The sequence below is a fragment of the Macrobrachium rosenbergii genome, chromosome 10 (assembly GCF_040412425.1).
Source record: "Macrobrachium rosenbergii isolate ZJJX-2024 chromosome 10, ASM4041242v1, whole genome shotgun sequence".
Lineage (NCBI taxonomy): Eukaryota > Metazoa > Arthropoda > Malacostraca > Decapoda > Palaemonidae > Macrobrachium > Macrobrachium rosenbergii.
Genome location: NC_089750.1, coordinates 5,020,829 through 5,042,095, shown reverse-complemented (window position 1 = coordinate 5,042,095; position 21,267 = coordinate 5,020,829). Strand labels below are relative to the sequence as shown.

The 21,267-nt window shown below is 35.6% G+C and overlaps 1 protein-coding gene across 10 annotated transcripts in view; it reads left to right on the top strand.

Moving 5' to 3' along the window:
• LOC136842440 (STING ER exit protein) overlaps positions 1-21,267 on the top strand; it is a 98,968-nt gene that overhangs the window by 39,712 nt on the left and 37,989 nt on the right. For 5 of the 10 annotated variants that reach the window (XM_067109782.1, XM_067109779.1, XM_067109781.1 and 2 more), the window contains exon 2: positions 16,738-16,939. The exons of 3 other annotated variants lie outside the window; for them this stretch is intronic. The gene's annotated coding sequence lies outside the window, so the exon portion shown is untranslated. Of the gene's footprint in view, positions 1-16,107; positions 16,249-16,737; positions 16,940-21,267 lie in introns of those variants that run through there. 2 more of the 10 variants (XM_067109776.1, XM_067109780.1) reach the window with 2 other exon arrangements.

Sequence of the window (21,267 nt, the reverse complement as noted above, 5' to 3'; positions counted from 1 at the left end):
TTACTTCATCATTGAGGCTGTTTTTTTATTGGTTTTATTAGTTTGCCGGTTTGTTCATTCACGACATGGAAAGTGAACTTATTTTTACTACTTTTTCAGTGATGTTTCGGAAATGACCCCGGTAAAAATATTGGGTAAACATTTCATGATGCTAGAGAATAATATGCAAAAAGCTAACTCATTATGGATGTAATCAAAAATAATAATAGATAAGTCATACTCTGCTGACAATACTTATTAAAACACTTCCTTGGGTCAGCCTCATAATTTCGCTACTTCAATGTTATAGATCTGAGGCGTTCAATTAGGTCACTAATTTTGAGAAAATTTTATCCAAAGAACTATTTTGCACCATTACTTCTCTCAATTTGTCCAATTTTCAGAATTTCTCTTGATCGTCTATTCTGATAATTTAGTATACTGACAAAGACTTTTGCCATTGTCTTAAAATCGAGAAAATGAGGAGTCTGGACTGGATGAACAAAATAAGGATTGTTTTTCCTTGCTAGTCGAAAAATGGGTATTAATTTAGAAGTCACATAAAGGTTACCAACATTTTCAAAAACAGTGCTAATGGCACTGTGTAAAGCCACCTTCGTTTTGGCCGTGATAGGCCATTTTTAAGAAGAAAATTAGTGCATCTTTTCAATTACTCAATTTCTAGTCTAATCTTGAAAGCAAGAGCATGGCTGTGATTACAGAATTTCTATTTTGTCCAGGACACCCATCCGCAAACAGTTTTACCAGTTTTGTTATGCAACATCCAGTTTATCAAAGTAAAGGTGCCAGTTTCAAGTGGATCCTCGTTTTCCTTGTCCTTCATACCAAGTAAAGCAATGGAAAGCCTTACTTTTGCAAGTTATAGATGGTAAGATTATAGTTATGCCAATCTCATCCTATAATAAAGCATGTTATCATTTGTCCTTGGGAGGTAAATAACCTGCTGAAGGTCAATGTTGCAGCAGTGAGAAAAGGATCAATATCATGTTTAGCTCCATCTTCCTTTCTCTTTACAGCTTCAGTCGACAATAGTGGGATTCCATTCGTGGAAATTGATTAACATATTCAGAGATTGCTTGTCTCCTTGCGTTGTCTTCTTTTTGTATAACTTGCAGCTCTACCTCCTCTTTCTTATCTTTTCCACCGTACCTGTAGACTGGCTCTCTAAGAGTTTTTCAGAGATATTAAGAGTGTTCAGGAACATAGTTTTGCATACAGGCAGATGCTCTCCGTTCTTTGATAAGGAGTAGTACGAAGAAAAAGATCTTCTAGAACCCTGATCTTTCACAGTTCTCTGCTTTACCTTAGTAGCTTTCATAATACTGAACAATAAACTCTTTACAGCTGAAGACTATTGGTTCCATAGTAATGCCTGAAGTATGTCCTCCCTTTCTTCATCTGAGAATGACGAGCATTTTACCTACAGTAGTTTGCTGCAGGTAATATACATTACAACTACTATAGTATAGTGGGTTTAAATATTTGCAACCATGTTTGCAACCATGTTTTTTGATGTGTTTTCTTTCAGATTTCTCATACTGTGAATATAACCTTATTATGCTTTTGTGCAATACTTGTAAGTTTTGTTTAAATATATGGACTGAAATAACATTAATAATGTTTATGGAGAGTCAGGTCTTACAAAGGTTGGTTGATTGTGTGATAAGATGTGTGTCTTCCTGTGGCCTTTAAACACAGCTGAATGACCAAAATAAATTGAAATGGGTATGGAAGCTCTTAAATATAGGCCACTTATCAGTTAACAGTGAAAGGGTGATGGGCTTGAAGCCATGGCCAGTTCAGAGGCTGTATAGTATGTGTTTAAACAAGTGTTTAAACAGGAACTAGCCAATCATTCAGATAAAGGTTATGTCACTTTCTGATACAGAGAATGAATTGTTTATTCCTTAAAGAAAGAAATTCTGTTTATTCTGTTTGGAGAAAGAAACTCAGTTTTATTCCTGTTTCTTCTAGAGTGACCACTTTCTTTGAAGATTAAGTTGGTACAAAAATTGGTTTACTCTGAAGGTATGGGGAAGATTTTTGGTAGAATATCAGTTAGTCCAACTAGACATTTTAGATGCTGGTCTCTCTCTCTCTCTCTCTCTCTCTCAGTTATTTATCTTCATATGAATGTGTAAAACTGGTCATTTGAAGCATATAAGTTTTATCCTGTTTAAATTGATGCTCCCTTTGTGTATTAATATAAGAGAGAAGTTACTTAACTGGCCTAATAAAATTGTTTTTATGAGGAAAAAGAGTTGTGTGATGTTGTGCAGAGAGTGGTATAGGGTAAAGTGGCATTTACTTATTTTTTACCATGGTAAAAAGCTGAATATGATTTTGGTAAAAAGTTGAATATGATTTTGGTAAAAAGATTAATATAATCTTTTAAAAGGGTGATTGAGATCTTTTAAAAAGGTGGATGTAATCTTTAAACAGATTTTGCCTTAGTGAAATTATTGTTGATAAACTTTTTGTTCATTTTTACATGTTCTTGTCTTTACATTTAGTTTATGTGTTATGTTTATAATTTCACAACAAGATTTTGTGATGGTGATTTAGCATTGATTTATTTAGCACTTTATAAGTTGATATTTTAACATTGAATACTTGTTTGTTTTAATTTCTTAGGATTTCTTTTTCAAATTTGGAGTAAATCTTAAAGTTTGAATTTTGCCTAGTTAATGTAAATTATTGATAATATAAAGTTTTGGAATTAATCTTGTTTAAGAATTAATTAAATCTTACATTGTTTTCAAGTAATAGTAAATTTTTTGAGATTGGACTCTTACTTTTTTTGAACTTAAAAATAAATTTTTGCGATTTAAAGTTTTAAAAGCACAGTGTTTCATTTTGACCACCAGTGAATGGTCATTCTGTTTTTAAGTGATGAAAAATGTTCTGTTCTCCATCATGTTTTTGAAGTGAATAAGACCAGGAAATAATTATAGTTGTTTGATGGAGTATGCCCTTTCCTCTAGTATATTTATTGCTTAACAGTTGTTACCTCACTCATAACCTGATAAACTTAGATTGTTTTTTCAGGTGATTACAAGTTTTAATAGGTCACTGTTACATTTGAGTGTTAGTCGTAATTTTATTTTTGTTATGAGGTTTCAGGTATCTGGCTGAAGTGATTTATATTTTGGATTTAATATAAAACCAGGTATATCATATATATATATATATATATATATATATATATATATATATATATATATATATATATATATATATATATATATATAACCAAGTTAGGCCTATACATAATTATAGCTCCTTTGATTAGGTCTAACTATTTATATATAAGTTATATATCATTATATATCCAAATATATTATATATATATATATCTTATTTCTTATATATATATATATATACACACACAAAGTTAGGTAATCAAATATATGCAATATCATATATATATATATATATATATATATATATATATATATATATATATATATATATATATATATATATACACACATATATATATCATATACAATAATCATGTATTTATATATATATATATATATATATATATATATATATATATATATATATATATATATATATATATAAATATAATCAATATGAGCAATAATTATCTGTAGGCCTGACTTGGTTATATATATATATATGTGTGTGTGTGTGAGTATTATCCCAGAGGTTAGGTCTATTTTCATGACGCAGTATTGTAACATTTTTAGTAATGCATTTACGATAAAAATGATCAAACATAATACAGTAGTTGTTTAAATCTTACCTGGTGTTCCGTTGGCGCCAACAGTGAAGACTGCCTCGTTCATCTGAGGAGAAGGTTTTTTCGTCACGGAAGATGACCTTTTTCCAGAATTCATCACCCAAAGGATAGTATTCCAATGCAAATGAGTCTCTTTCTTGGCCGTGACTTTCTGTCATAAAGGTCTTCTTGGCTGGTTCGAAGTGGTGAATATCAGCTTCATGTATTCTTCTTCGGATAGTCTGGCTCGAAACTTGAAGACCTACTTCCCTCTTTATTACTGATGTATTAGATAATGGGTGACGGCGAGCGAAATCTACTATCAGTCTTGCTCCTTGCTACTGTGGCGCGATCGCCCTGGTCGCTCTCTTTGGTTCACATTGCCACAATCATTTTCCCTTTCTATCCATCGATAAACAGTTGTTTTGTGTATGTTCAGTTGTCGAGCTATATTCGCTTTCGGGACGTTGGCTTTGTGCATATTTATGATAGAATTACGCAATGCTAGAGAACATTGTGCTCGTTTACTATGAGCCATGAGAACTGTAAGAGTAGACGTAATCTCCTTTGGACAGATGATGGGGTTACTATTCTTGAATCATGTTTTCTTTGTTGACGTAACGATTGCACATCAATCAAGGTAAAAACTATGATAATGATGAATGTTTATTTGGAATAGTAGACTTTAAAAAGTATATATGAAAATTATGCATCAAAAATTATTTAAATCCATCGATAATTAAAATAACCTCATACAGAATGAAATATAAAATTTATGAAATACCTTTTAATTTACGATCATTTCTAATTTGTTCACGTTCCTAAATGAACGAAAAATTTCATAATGTTTCATATTTCTTCTCGATTTTCTTTGATTATGCAAATAGAAGAAGGATTTTTTTTGTGAAAGGAAAATAAATCAACATGTATATCCTTAATAAAGATATTGCAAAGAGAAAATTAAAAATATTTATAGCATGTATTGAAAAAATAATTAACAGCTTCTTGAGCGAAACTTTTCGGACGAGGTCGTGTAGATACGACTCGATACTGAAAGCGCTATACGATGGTACCATCGTGAATAACTCTTTCTATCGCCCCAGAATCTTCATCCCTAGAATTCAAGATTTTAACGGACTCGGGTAAACATCATTTCGTGCTCATAAGCCTAACGATTGTAAACATCATTTCGTGCTCGTAAGCCTAACGATTGATTGAGGGATTGATCATAGCTACCAAAACTGGCGTCACAAGTGCATGCGACCATCTCCCACATATAAAAAAAAAAACTTCAAATTCTTGTTATTGATACCTCAACGTAACGTTAGAGCATGTTTATATTTCAGGTAGCGAAATGTTTTCCACCATTTCAAGCGATCAGTTGGCGCCAACTTCGCTCAGCACGTTGCCATATGCGCTCGTTAAAAATCCTTTTTTTTTTTTTTTCCTGCTGCGCTCGCGCCTAAATGGACAACAATAAGGAAATTGTTTACTTTCCTTTTTTTTATTCACCCAAAACTGGCTTCCGTTATGTGAGCCCGTAATCGTTTGGAAGCAATATTTGAGACCCATTTCGTACTGTGTCCCTTTTTCGTTAGCAAGACGTCAGAAACAGGAAATGCCCCCCGTGATCTTCGGAGACTTGGCAGTGTTTCCAGTGCACCTCATGCGGTGCACTGTTGGCACCTTCTCTCCTAAAATTGATAACAAAAAGGTTCTTTGCAGCGTGTCACCGATCCCAAAAGGTTAGCTGCAACCTCTTTCGTTCCTTTTACTGTACCTCCTTTCATATTCTCTTTCTTCCAGTTAAGCTGTTATAAAACCACCCTCTCCTATGACACAATTGATTCATAGAGTGCAACAGAGAGTTTTCCTTCTGGAAAAGATCAAACGTTCTACTGTCAATTTCCGTTTCAGCGCTGAATGACCTCATAGGTCCCAGTGCTTGGCCTTTGGCCTAAATTCTATATTCAGTTCAATTCAATTCAGAACGGGAAGCCGCAGGTTCCATGCCCCTACGAACAGGTTCCGAGGAGAATAACGCTTCCCACCGAAGAGAAACACAGAAACTACATCTGTTGCCCAGAAATGCATAATACCAGTGATCTTCGGAGACTTGGCAGTGGAGGAAGAGTTTTCGGGATAACATGAACTCTTGCTACCAGACATTTGATCGAGGAGGGGCTTCTCGGCCAAGACTGGATTGCAGACAAAAAGGGCCTGCGAGGTAGCTGGATTCAGAGGTAATTAGTCACGACCGAGCCGCTGGAAAGGTATACAGCCTACTACAGACTCTCAGTTCTCCAAATCTCCACTTGTTGGGAATCATTCGGTTCACTGACTCTGATGACATGGGTAAAGATGTTGACCACGACTAATCCCCAGGACACAAAAAGGGAAGGAGCTTATGCCCTTGCCATCATTGCAAATTGGGCCAGTTAAGCTGTTATAAAACCTGTAAGACTGGGTTTGCTAACCTTGACATGATCCAGAATGGGATCTATAGATAGCATGCCATGATTCTGAGATTGGGGCTAATCTTGAGATTTACTTCTGAAATGAAAAAGGAGATTGGGTTTTAAAAATGACATGATGGTAATTGTTCACTGGTAATTTATTGTAATAGTGTTGCATCGCTAATTTGAGGTATTCTTTTCCTTTTAATTAAAATGTTGTAAACTGTTGGGTTTTTAAATTGACATATACTTAACATCTATCGCTAACCTTGGATCGTGTCAAGATTGGGCGAACCCACTGATCCAGCAGAGTCAGCTGTTCTTTACATGAGAAGATTATTGGGTTCGTTATTCTTCACATGATCCTGGAATAATTGGGTTCGCTGTTCTTGACATGAACGTTTCGGTACCTTGACATTTGATCCCCCAGGGGCTAGTACTAAACAAGGCGAAATCCTTTGACCCCCAGGGGCTAGTACTAAATCCGGCGAAACAGTGCAGATGAATCACTGTTTCTGTAAGATTGTTTAGCTAACCTTGAATGATCCCCATGTGGAATTGGAGTTCGGATCCTGAATTGGGTTCGCTTCTTGACGCATGATCCTGGATCATTGGGTTCACTGTTCTTGACATGGAGATGTTGGGTTCGCTAATCTTGACATGATCCTGTAAGATTGGGTTCGCTAATCTTGACATGATCCTGTAAGATTGGGTTCGCTAACCTTGACATGATCCTGTAAGATTGGGTTCGCTAATCTTGACATGATCCTGTAAGATTGGGTTCGCTAACCTTGACATGATCCTGTAAGGTTGGGTTCGCTAATCTTGACATGATCTGTAAGAATAACTTAACAGGTGCCAAGTGTGGATTTTGAACGAGGACCAAAAGTAGCATACCGTAAAATTCTGAAAAGTGACGAAAATAATGTTCAGTTCTCGCTGTTTAAATTAAACCAACGTCTGACTAGTGCTCGAGGAGGTTGCGTGGTAAGTTTAATTTCGACTCACTGTTCAGACACTGTTCTGAAATTGTCTGAACTAGTGTTTCATTGACGACGTTTTTTAAAAATTCATCCTTTTCTGAAACTCTCTCTCTCTCTCTCTCTCTCTCTCTCTCTCTCTCTCTCTCTCTCTCTCTGTGTGTGTGTGTGTGTGTGTGTGTGTGTGTGTGTGTGTGTAGTCAAAATCCCAGTTTTCTTTTTGCATTCATATTCAAGCTTGCACTATTGCTGTTTTTAACTAATTGAGTACACATATCTCATTATTTCTTCACTATGTTTGGTCACTGGCAACTCTCACACACACACACACACACACACACACACACACACATACATATATATATATATATATATATATATATATATATATATATATATATATATATATATATGTGTGTATATATAGTTAGGTTTGTTCAGGACGAACAGATGTTGTTATGAAAACCCGCCCATATGATTTCCGTCAAAAAGCCATTAGTCTAATCCACACCTTCGGAAATTTAGTGAATAAAGACATGAATAACACCTCCCACTTTCAGCAACTGATGTTATTCATTTTCGAAGATGTGGCTTCGACTGTAAGTAATTTTTTTGACAGAGATTCTCGACCGGGTTTTCATGACCCGGCATCTAAGGATGTGAAAAAATAAAGTTACCGTTTCCAAAAACAAGGTTTAACTCCAAATTCCGCTGTTTTATGAGGAAAAGTAAACCAGGAAGGGATAATAATAGGTTATTGGAATGGAATATAGAATTTAGGCCAAAGGCCAACCGCTGGGAGGAGCTATGAGGTCATTCAGCGCTGAATCGGAAATTGACAGTAAAAAGGCTTGGAAGGTATAACAGGAGGAAAACCTCGCGGCTGCACTATGAAACAAATCTTAAGAGAGGTTGGATAGCAAGATGGAAGAGAGAGAATATGAATGGAGGTACAATAAAAGGAATGGAAGGGGTTGCAGCTAGGGAGGGACCGCTGCGGAACGCTGCGATGAGCTGCTGCCTTCGAGACACAGAATTAGGCTGAGTCAGGAGTGTCAGAATTAATAGAGTGAGTGTATAAGGCGTTGAGGGAATGGGGAGGGCCGGATTTTTTTTACTCACTTTGGTGATTCGATTACGATTCCGTTTTCTTTAACTTATTTTAAGATATTATAGTGTAGCTACAAAACCCGTTTTCTTAAACCCATTTTTCTTAAACTCGTTTTCTTAAACCCATGTTTTCGTTAAACTTTTCAGGTTTTCTAGCCACAAAACCCGTTTTCTTAAACCCATTTTTCTTAAACTCGTTTTCTTAAACCCATTTTCCTTAAACCCGTTCAAACTTTTCAGGAAAAAGGGTGATGATTTTAGTAGATTTGGCAATTTTTTTTTCGAGCGCCCCCCGCCATTTCCTCGTGTGTGCACGGCCTCTATATATGATTGATGGAAGTGACCACGGGTCACAGTATCCGAGAAGAGGATTGTCTAGTCGCCATCCTCCTCCGTTCGTCAGTTACAAAAGCAAAACACACGAAGATCATTGAACAACACATTATACTTGGACCTTGTTGTACATTTTTCAAATTGCTCAGTATAAATTTTAATTAAAGGTCTATGTATATATATGTGTGAGTATATACGTATATATAATCTTTTATGTATATAATTATACATTTTCAAATTGCTCAATATAAATTTTAATTAAAGTTGTATGTACATATATATCTGTGTATGTATGTATATATATATATATATATATATATATATATATATATATAATCTTTTATATATGTACATTTTAAAATTATATATATATAAATTTTAATATATATATATATATATATATATATATTTGACAATTGACCTTGTACATTTTTCAAGTTGCTCAATATAAATTTTAATTAAAATATATATATATATATATATATATATATATATATATATATATATATATATATATATATACATATTACAAAGGTATAGCTTCATGTAATATATATGTTTTCCGTAATTCTAACATATTTGTCATGTGTTGTGTGATTGATAATTATCGTTGGAACACCAAGTTGTCAGATCTTAGACCGCGTGATTTTAGAACCAAAATACATTTTTGCTGTTAGGATAGTGTTTACCGAGCTGATGATAGGCTGCTGTGTGCCCAGGTGCAGACAGGGGTGCCCCGGTCGCGAGAGGAAATCTCCAATCCACTTAAGCAACCCCACTTAAGCTGTCATTTAAAGAGATATGGGATGATAGGTTTGGCTGCTGATAATATATAGTGGCTGGAAAAGGTTTGCCGATATCGTCCGGGAAGTAAGATAATTATTATTATTATTATTATTATTAAAAAATACTAATCGTAGCATGAGTCTTAAAATAGAGAAGCAACTCCACAGTTATGTATATGTACATATAGTACACATACATAACTGTGGAATTGCTTCTCTATTATTATTATTATTATTATTATTATTATTATTATTTGTGTAATAAAATTCCACAATTATATAGTAAAACTACATTACTATGTAAAATAAACAAAGACTTTCGAACACTTGAACGGTGTACCGTGTACCTCATCAATTTTAACGTTAAAATTTAAAATTAGAGGGTAGTTTTCTTACCCAAACAACACCCGGCCATGCCCGAACCAGCACTTCCGCGATGGGCTGTTATCTTCTCGCCCCCGCTCCATTTTTAAAAGCTATTCATGAGAAAAGAAGCCTCTCATTTTACATTCTAATGATAGCACTGATGAGGAACGCCGTTCAAGTGTTCAAAAGTCTTTGTGTATTTTTCATAGTAATATATTTAACATATAAATTGTGGATTTTTATTATACATTGTTTTTCACGAGATTGTGAATCACTTATTATTAATATAAGTATTATTATTATTATTATTATTATTATTATTATTATTATTATTATTATTATTATTGGTGAGGAGCACCGTTCAAGTGTTCGAAAGTCTTTGAGTATTTTACACAGTAATATATTTACCGTATAAATTGTGGATTTTTATTAAACAGTTTGTTTTTCACGAAATTTTGAATCTCTTAGCATTATTATTATTATTATTATTATTATTATTATTGAAACGCCGTTCAAGTGTTCAAAATTGTGTATTTTATTAATTATTATTATAAATTGTGGATTTTTATTAAACAGGTTGTTTTTCACGAAATTTTGAATCTCATTATTGTTATTGTTGTTGAGGAACGCCGTTCAAGTGTTCAAAAGTCTGTGCATTTTACATAGTAATATATTTACTATATAAATTGTGGATTTTTATTAAACAGGTTGTTTTTCACGAAATTTTGAGTCTCATTATTATTATTATTATTATTATTATTATTATTATTATTATTATTATTATTATTGATGAGGAACATCGTTCAAGTGTTCGAAAATCTTTGCATATTTTACATAGTAATATATTTACTGTATAAATTGTGGATTTTTATTAAACATCCTTTTAAACTTATTTCAATTTCTTTCGTATCCATTCCATTTAACCTCTAACATATCACTGAATAACCCTATCTGTATCCACCGTTAAAATACCCTTCGTACCCCGAAAGTAAAATAACACGGGGGTTCGGAGCGACCATACCCAACCTGATCGATATTCGCAGGTTTGCCGAAATTTCCACGGGCATTGAATCTTCAACACCTTGCACAACAAAATTAAAACAGTAAATAGCTCTACCATTTTTAAAACTATAAGTGATTAGATTCTCACCGCCACCCCTAATACTTTTCTGTGTCTCGTGAAATAATTGCATGATGGTATTAGGGAAAGTAAATTGAAGATTATATACAGTATTCCCATATAGTATGTATATTATTTAAATCGAAAGATTTAAATTAGAGGCTATTAGCCGCGTAATTACCCGAAAATGTTATAGCAACAACGTGATTTAGAGGGACCCTTTCATAATCTCGCATGAGTCATATAAAACAGAAAGGTCGGTCAAGGTGTGAAATTTCAAACCTAGGTGCTAATCCCCATATATAATAATCGACTACCTGGGAATTAGCACCTAGGTGTGAAGTAATGTTTCCTGACCTTGGGGGGGGGGGTGTGCTTCATCGGCGGATAATTCACTACTTGTGCTATTTCCCATATCTGAAAGAGAAATAATGACTGTCATATATTCTTCTTCCAACTGGCATTATTTTTTTTTATATAAACACTTATTCGATACACAGATGAATCTTATTGCTCTTTGCCGTTTAATATTCGCTACATGTTCAAGAAAACGAGAGTGATTTAGATGATACTTACTGGACAGTGACGGAGGACGTTTAACGTTCTAGCCAAGAGAACAAGGGATGGTCAAAGTGAAGTATATCTTAGTTTAACCAGACCACTGAGCTGGTTAACAACTCTCCTAGGGCTGGTCCGAAGGATTAGATTTATTTTTACGTGGCTAAGAACCAGCTGGTTACCTAGCAACGGGACCTACAGCTTATTGTGGAATCCGAACCACATTATGGCGAGAAATGAATTTCTATCACCAGAAATAAATTCCTCTAATTCTTCATTGGCGGCTTTGGATGGTGCGCGTATAAGGATTGAGAGTGGACTAATGACGATATCCTTCAGTTGGCTGTATTGATAACGCACAGTCTAAAAGTATTAATCGTATGTGAATAGGGTTTGCAAATCTCTGCTACGGTTTACAAAATCGGGTATGTATGTGTGGATGACCTGTGGTGTGAATAAGTCACTGTAGGACCGTACACCCATAAATCGCGCTCTTAGCTGTTGATTATTATATACATCGTTATTTATTTGCTTTGTTTTTAAATGCATCTATATTCGCATGATTATTTAAATTTTTATATCGTATTTTATATATGTAAAACCTTGTATGAGTGTCCTATATATATTTATTTGCTTTGTTTTTAAATGCATCATTTCACTTTAAATTTTTATAAAAATTAAACAAATGTTATTTGCTTTGTTTTTAAATGCATCGTCATGATTATTTAAATTTTTATATCGTATTTTATATTAAAACCTTGTATAAGTGACATTTCTAAAAATTAAACAGAACGTGACTTTCATTCTAAACGTCTATATAAGCCAGATGAATAGAATACATGTCCTTAGTATTGAGCGTGCTGACGTCATGGCAACGGATCCCTTCCCCGAGCTGAGTTTAAATCTTTTCGCCAATCCCGCCCATATGATAATAGCGGGGTTTAATAACAGCGGCAAGTCAGTCCTATGTCACAAAATCGTTGAACTTTACGAAGCGCATTTCCGATATATTTTATATTGTGGGGTATCCGAACGTCCCCTCGAAATGCACCCCTCTATAGGACCCAAATTTAAGTCTCCAAAGAAATTTTAAATCTCTTTGATTACACTGAAAAGATTTGTTATTTATCCTCGATGATTGTTTCTTAGAAGCGAGTGATGATAAACTTGTCACTAACACCTTCACAGCAGAGCGTCATTCATCTGTTTCAGTTATATTCATAACACAGAATATGTTTCATTCTGGAAAGTTTAGCAGACGTATAAGCCTGAATTGTTCACATTACATTCTAATGAAAAATCGTGATTTTAGTCAAATTGAAACTTTAGGTCGACAGTTATTCGGTCGTCAAAAAGCGTCAGCATTTTCGGATATTTATAAAAAGGCTCTATCGCGTGACCGGTACGGTTATTTGTTAGCAGACTTTGCCCCGTCAACACCTGAAGTGTTACAGCTTCGAACTAATATTCTGGGTGAAACGGAATATCAAATAGCTTACCAATATGGATAAAGAACAGTTAAAACTTCTCAAAACTTTATACGGAGATGTACAAGGTGTTGGTAGTTTCAGCGTGGTAGACCCTTTATTCTGAGTAGCGAAAAATCTGGATAACAAAATTACTCCAGAAAATGTTAAAAAATTCTTACGCAGGCAAAAGTCTTGCACCCTTCATAAAATCACGAGAAAAGAATTCCCGAGAAGAAAAATCTTATCACCCAAACCTGGAGTGATAGCGAGTACCGAGTTTAGCTGATATGTCAAAATTAGCTCGGTACAATAAGGGGTTTAAATATTTGCTGATATTTATTGACGTGTTTTCCAGATATCTACAAATTATTCCATCGAAAAAGAAGGATGGTGTCACTATGCGTCGTGCTTTAAAGAAGATTATCGAATCTAGAGAATTTTCGGGAATTTCACGTTTGAATAGTGACGAGGGCAGGGAATATTGTAACAAACACGCCAGAGAATATCTAGAGGGTAAAAATATAAAATTATATAGCGTTTACTCAACAGAGGGAAAATCTATAACTGAAAGAGTAATAAGGACTATTAAGAGCAGGATATATAGATATCTCACGCATAAGAACACCTAAAATAAAATATTGTTCAGAGTTATAACGTCATAAAAGTTTGCGTGACATTGTTCAGGTTGAACGTCAATTCTCGAGTATGTATAAAAATGCTGTTCTCGTTAATCCACCCACATCACTTGGTTGGAGACGTTGTACGTATAGCGGATGAACGAACGCAGTTTTTAGAAGGGGATATACTATTCAAAATACTCAGGAAATGTTTAAAATCCGAAAAGTGGACACATCGCAAAATCCTGTCATATACTTCTTGGAAGATTTAGCCGGTGAAGAAATAAAGGGAGTATTCTACCGTGAAGAATTCATTCCCACAATACTACCAGAAACGTATGATATCACTATTCTGAGAAGCAGGAAGAAAAATAATAAAACTCAGTATTACGTTAATTGGAAAGGTTACCCGAGTCAATTCAATTCATGGGTCGATGAATCTCAAACTGTACGGCTATGAACCGTAAACAACCTTTAATACATAAAAATAAAAACTTTATTTTGTTCATCGCATGTTTATCACCCAGCGAGAGAAGTAAAGTCATTCCAATCTTAAACGGTGGTTTTGTGGCTACCATATCGGAAATTTTTAGAAATTTTCTTTGCGGTAATCTAACTCAAGATAAGGAATTTATTAAACACTTGAGAAGGTGTAGGCGTGAAATTCATCTTGTGTCCTTAAAAACAACGTCTGTAGCTAAGAAGAAAAATATATTGAAAAGCCGTAAAGGGGGTGCTATTTTGTCGGTGTTACTACTTTTAAGCCCTTCGTTGGGTGAGTCGGTAGAGCTTCGGACTGTCACTCGATGGGCCGGAGTTCAATTCCCCCGGCCGGCTGATGAAGAGTTAGAGGAATTTATTTCTGGTGATAGAAATTCATTTCTCGCTATAATGTGGTTCGGATTCCACAATAAGCTGTAGTTCCCTTTGCTAAGTAACCAATTGGTTCTTAGCCACGTAAAATAAGTCTAATCCTTCGGGCCAGCCCTAGGAGAGCTGTTAATCAGTTCAGTGGTCTGGTAAAACTAAGGTATACTTAACTTAAACTACCTTTGGCCGTGAGGTTGATAGGGAATCTTTTTAATTGGCGAAAAATGAAGGAATTTTACGTTATCCCCGCTGTTACATACGAGAGGTTAATGAATAGAATGGAGGTTTGTGATGATACATTGATAATAATTATACTAACCTTGAGAGTAATGGTAAGTTGGATACAACCGTTAGTGACACGCACATACCTCTTAATGTTAAAATGAAATTTCACACCTAGGTGATAATCCCCATATATAAAAATCGACTACCAGGGGATTAGCACCTAGGTGTTGAGGGACAATGGGGTCTTTTCCCCTACTCATATCAATATCGATATTTGAGACCAAGATAAAGAAAAACATACACATTGGAGAACAAATATGTTTAGAAGCACAAACGGTTTTGGGGCATTATGCTCCGTCTTCAGTGTGGAGACATTAAAACCCAACTATCTGTGCTTCCAAATAAATATTTTTCTATATCTGTGGTTTTTTTTCTTTGAACTCTGTTGTATACTACTCCGTGGATGGGTAGTGTCGTCAGTGCACCTCGAGCCGTGCACTGTAGGCATTATTTAAGGTTCTTCGCAGCATCCCTTCGGCCCCTAGCTGCAACCCCTTTCGTTCCTTTTACTGTACCTCCATTCATATTCTCTTTCCTCCATCTTATTTTCCACCCTCTCCTAACAATTTGATCACAGTGCAGCTGAGAGGTTTTCCTCCTGTTGCACGTTTAAAACCTTTCTACTCGCAGTTTTCCCTTCAACGCAGAATGACCTCATATGTCCCAGTGCTTGGCCTTTGGCCTAAATTTTATATTACATTGCAAAGAACATATCAGACTGATGATATGGTGAGCCATGTCAAATATCTCTGCTTGCGTAATTGTCATGGGTAATGTGGAAGAGATATATTAAGCAAAAAAAGAAATCTTTTCCAAGACGTGACTGCTTCCTGTGCTTGCTCGAAGATGTCATCACCTGTCAGTTACTGTTGTCAACGCTTCGTGGACAGTTAGCTTGAATATAGAATTTAGGCCAAAGGCCAAAAGCACTGGGACCAATGAGGTCATTCAGCGCTGATATGGAAATTGACAGTAAAAGTTTGAAAGGAGTAACGTGGAAAACCTCAGGGTTGCACTTCAAATCAGTTGTTAGGAGAGGATGGAAAGATGGAAGAAAGAGGATATGAAAGGAGGTACGGTAAAAGGAACGAAAGGGGTTGCAGCTAGGGGCCGAAGGCACGCTGCAAAGAACCTTAAAATGCCCACCAAGTCTATGAAAATCCCTTTCTGAGGAAACGAAAGCACGTGGTTCCATGCCTTTATCACGGCGCAACATTCAGTCCACATTGCATCAGAAAATTGCTTGGACTTGTTAATCGAGCGTTCACGAGAGGCTGTTAAATACCGACTCAGAAGTGTCTGAAAGGAGACGCGTCTGAGGCTGTAAGTACCGACTCAGACCGTGGACACCGCTCAGACGCATCTCCCTTCAGTCAGTCGGAGGCAGCGAGCGAGGCTCACCTCACAGACTCTAGTCAGTATTGAAGAGTCAATCAGACTGTGCACACGCCCGCTTGGTTTGATAGCTTACGTTTCATACAAATCGATCAGTGTCATAGACTGTATTTGGTGTGGGAGCACACTCATTGATCATCTGGATTTAATGTGCTGGTGAGATTCTATACGGTTTTTTTCATTCTTTGCCCAGTACTGAGGTTAAGTACAGACTTTATAACATTATGATGGTAATTTTTTTTATCTTTTATTAGTTATGATGGTAATTAGTTGGTCACGTGAGAAAACTATTATTTCATCCTAAGCTTGACATTGGGGTGCAGTGGTGTGTACGTTTCGCTAAAATGAAATTTTCTTTTCAAGTTCGACTTAATGAAAGTCACACTGATGGAAATGAATGCCTTTGTTTTCTCAGAACAGATTTGAGCCCTGATACCAGTGAATATAATTTAGGAAGTGACCGTTTGTCGGGTGTTGTGTCTAGCAGATGGTTAATGACAAACTTAATTCGTGTTTCAGTGTCTAGCAGATCATTAATGACAAACTTAATTCGTGTTTCACTGCCTAGCAGATAATTAATGACAAACTTAATTCGTATTTCAGTGTCTAGCAGATGATTAATGATAAACTTAATTCGTATTTCAGTGACCCCTCGACCTCTTCTATGATGCCGTTTTAAATTGGATCTTGTCAAAGAACCCTGACCCAGCGCCATATATTCTGAGGTCTTCAGTCCAGCTGACATAAGCGAAAAATGCACGGAGAGAGAGACAGAGAGAAAGACCGTCGTCGCGTTGAATTACCCTCTCGGTGAAGAGGGTCTTTGTTGTCGCTGTAAATAGAACGGGTGAGCTTTTACCAAACCTTTGATGATGATGATGATGATAATAATAGTGTTTACAGCTTCTGTAAATCTTGCTTATGTTAGGCGTCATGGTAGTCATATATATTGCAACTGATGGTAGTAACTCCTCAATACTCTTTATTATAATAAGTTTTTTTATGTATTTATTAATTTATTTTTTAATACATTTTCATCTGTTGATTTATTTTTGTCTTTTTTTTTATGGAGCGAGATCTCTTCTCTCTTTATTTCTCTTTACCTCCTCTTACTTCTTCCTAATGGACACCATAATATTCTTTGGAAGCTTTAGTTCCTCGTCGGCAGAGTCGATAGAGTTCTCGGCTAGCACTCTGCTAGGCACGAGTTCGAGTCTCCGGCCGGCCAGTGAAGAATTAGAGGAATTTATTTCTGGTGATAGAAAGTCAGTTCTTGGTATAATGTGGTTCGGATGCCACAAGAAGCTCTTGGTCCCGTTGCTAGGTAACCAATTGGCTCCTAGCCACGTAAAATAAGTCTAATCCTTCGGGCCAGCCCGAGGAGAGCTGTTAATCAGCTCAGTGGTCTGGTTAAACTAAGGTATACTTAACTATTTTTTGGAAGCTTTGAATTTCACGTCAGTGACCCCTTTGGTGGTTGTTCCATTTGAATAGGGTTCATCTTCTGAATAATAATAATAATAATAATAATAATAATAATAATAATAATAATAATCTGTTACTTCTTCCTAATGAACACCATAATATTCTTTGGAAGCTTTGAATTTCACGTCAGTGACCCCTTTGGTGGGTTTGTTCCATTTGAATAGGGTTCATCTTCTGAATAATAATAATAATAGTAATAATAATAATAATATTATTATTATTATTATTATTATTATTATTATTATTATTATTACTGTGGTGGACGTAGTGATGAAGTAACTTAGTTTCATTTATAAATGTTTATAGCTTCTGTGAACTTTGGTTACGATGGAAATAGCAGCAGCAGAAGTATTAGTAGTACATGATGGTGATGCTGCCGCCATGCTGATGATATTTTTCATAATGCTGGTTGCAGTAATACAATGTCAGTCCCTTTTATAATAGTTTTTGCCATCACTGAAATTATATGTGTTTGTAGTAAAAGCAGTAGCAGTGTTGTTAGCAGTAGTTCGAAGTTGCTGTACCAGTAATAGCAGCAGCAGTAGCAGTAGTAGTAGTAGTAGTGATAACGTTGGAGTCACTATTAGTGTTAGCAGTAATAGCCGTCGTCAAGATAAATGCAGATGCGTTAATTTTTGTCATGTTTATAATATTTCATTTCCAACTATATATATATATATATATATATATATATATATATATATATATATATATATATATATATATATATATATATATATATATATATACAGTATATATATATATACACTATATATTCTAATGATATAGCTTATAATTTGTTTTAATATATTTTCTCTTATATTTGTCATGTGTTGTGTCTAAACCCCCTTGAAGGACCTATTTTTTAACATGTTGTGTCAAAAAAGATTCCAATTATTTTATTTAATTAATTGAAAATATAGGTAGTTTAGACACAATACTTCTTATATTTCAACATAAAATTATGATTATTTTATGCAAAATAGTGATTATTAGAAACTCAATTTGAGACCTTTTCATGGTCATTAACGAGTTATCTCCTACAAATCATACTTATTTTGGTCTATCACGAGATATCTCGTATGCTTAGTTTTAGTAATTTTGAAAGTAGGCGTTCAAGATCAGTTAATGATTCGTAAGTATCAAATAAATAAAAGTCAAGAGACTAACAAATTACACGACATCACCTTAATAAATCAATAATAGAACATATAAACAGTCTAAAATGACAGATAAAACAACCAAACTTGCCTAAAAACAGTCGAAAACAAACAAACACTAGATTCTCAAGGTCACCCCAGGAGAGCTAGTAATAATGCATGCTCGGCGTAAAAGAAAAAAAATTGTGCTTGATGTATCACAAAATGGTCAAGAGACTAACAAAAGACACGACATCAACGTAATAGATGAGTAATATAACATAGAGAGTTTAAGATGCCAAATAAAACAACCAAACTTACCTAAAAACGGGCGAGAAGAAAAAAAACAAACACGCAGACGACCAGGATGGCCACCTGTGTAGTCGGTGCGAAAAAAAACAAAAAAGTCATTCTCGATAACTCACGACTGCCAGCAGCAAGCACCACTGCCAGGCGTATGATACAGCACGAGATATCTCGTATTATTAGTCCTATATTAGCATTTAACATTACGAAATGTCTCGTGGTAAGTCCAAAATTTTTAGAACACTGATCGCAAGATATCTCGGGTTAGTCCGGTAAGGGGTGTGATAATGCTGATTGTTGAAATAATAAATATCAGATCTCAAAAGTTAACTTAACCGCGTGATTTAGTAACGCTCGTATCTAGAAATCATACGATGTTTGATTGGATGCGATCGTCATGGTCTTGCCGTATCCAGAAAAAAAGTTAAGTATACCTTAGTTTTACCAGACCACTGAGCTGATGAACAGCTCTCCCATCCAGAAACCACACGAACATCCGCGGGCATTCGCATTTAACAGTGTAATTTTGGAACCTTAGTTAAGGAGGCGTCGCGGGGGGTGCCCACTTGCGATGGCATTATTGAAATGTAAATGTTAACTCTGCATTAAAATACATTTGCCAAAGTGACTTAACTACAATGTCTATGGAAATATATAACAATTTGTGGTAAAAAGACCTGAATAACGGCACAACAAAGGTCTTGAAAAAGAATACTTTTAAGAAGTCTGTGCCTGCCGACGACGGATGAATTCGAACTCATCATAACAAAAAGAACACGTCAGGCACCCGTGTTGGAATCCTTTTTCTTCAAAATAGGCTTCGTTGATGTGTTTAGTGTGTCCTTTTCAATACAGAATTACGTTTTTAATTGGTATACATCAAGAAATCTTAATGTGTTAGTGTTATATTGCCCAAGAAAGTTGAAATCAGCACAGCCACTGAGGGTCATGGGTAGGCTACAAGGTGATACAAGCATGAAAAAGTTAATTGTACATTAGTTTTACCAGACCACTGAGCTGATTAACAGCTCTCCTAGGGCTGGCCGAAGGATTAGACTTATTTTACGTGGCTAAGAACCAATTGGTTACTTAGCAACGGGACCTACAGCTTATTGTGGAATCTGAACCACATTATAGCGAGAAAAGAATTTCTATCACCAGAAATAAATTCCTCTAACTCTTCATCAGCCGGCCGGAGACTCGAACACGGGCCTAGCGAGTGCTAGTCCACAGCTCTACCGACTCACCCAACGAAGAGCTTGACACAAGCGTGAAATTCCTCGTAAGCTGTTTATCGGTCGGTGATCACAATCTCATGCTCCTTTATTGAATTAAGGGTAGATCTAAGTAGTAGCTCCGCGGCAGCGATTTCCTTCTAACTTGACTTTTTCTAGTTTTTTGGGTAGAACTAATTAGTAGCTCTGCAGCGGCGACGGCACTACAACTTAGCCTTTTCTACAGGTTTTGGGTTGTTAATTACGGATTTACCTTTAATTTTTGTCGCACGAATGTAATTAACCTGTAATTAAACAATGAAGTCCATCCAACAAGGGGTTTCCATATGCGATCTTCACAAGACAGAGCACGGATACGTCTGTTTGGAACGGTTCATATCCCGTCCGGCAAGTGCAATAACTTGTTAACGTATGGGTATCCCCCCCGGGCCAGTACTAAACACGGCGAAGGGACATTCCATTTGGCCGACAACAAACGAATGCACCGCCAGTATCAGAAGCCCTATAAGCTTAGAAAAAACCAGTTTCCAAGGTAAAAACAGGCACGGAGCTAATACTTAGAATTACCAAATTAAGAAGCATTAAACGCTGAGAATCGGCTATAGGGGGTGCACGCTCCATATTCCCATTAAGTTGCTTGCATATTTCCTGACTTTGTTTACATTTTTGTGAGAAATCCGGACAGCAAATATCAAGTATACAAAATATACTACAGATATGCAGTATCTTTTTCTAATAAATGGTAAAGCATAAAGACATTTTAATTCAATATCACTGTGATAAAAGAAAATGTCTATGATACTGATACAGCCTTGTAATCATCGATTCCAGGCATTTCATTCCCAGTAACCGCGTATGTTTGTAAGCCTGCTTAACCAGTGGGGTAATGCAATGGGAGTTGGGGGTTTTGGGGTGTTGTACGATTTCTGGATACCACAACAGCCCTTCGTTTGGGACCATACAACCGCAGTTGCCTTCGTATTGACAAATGCGATCGTATGATTTCTGGA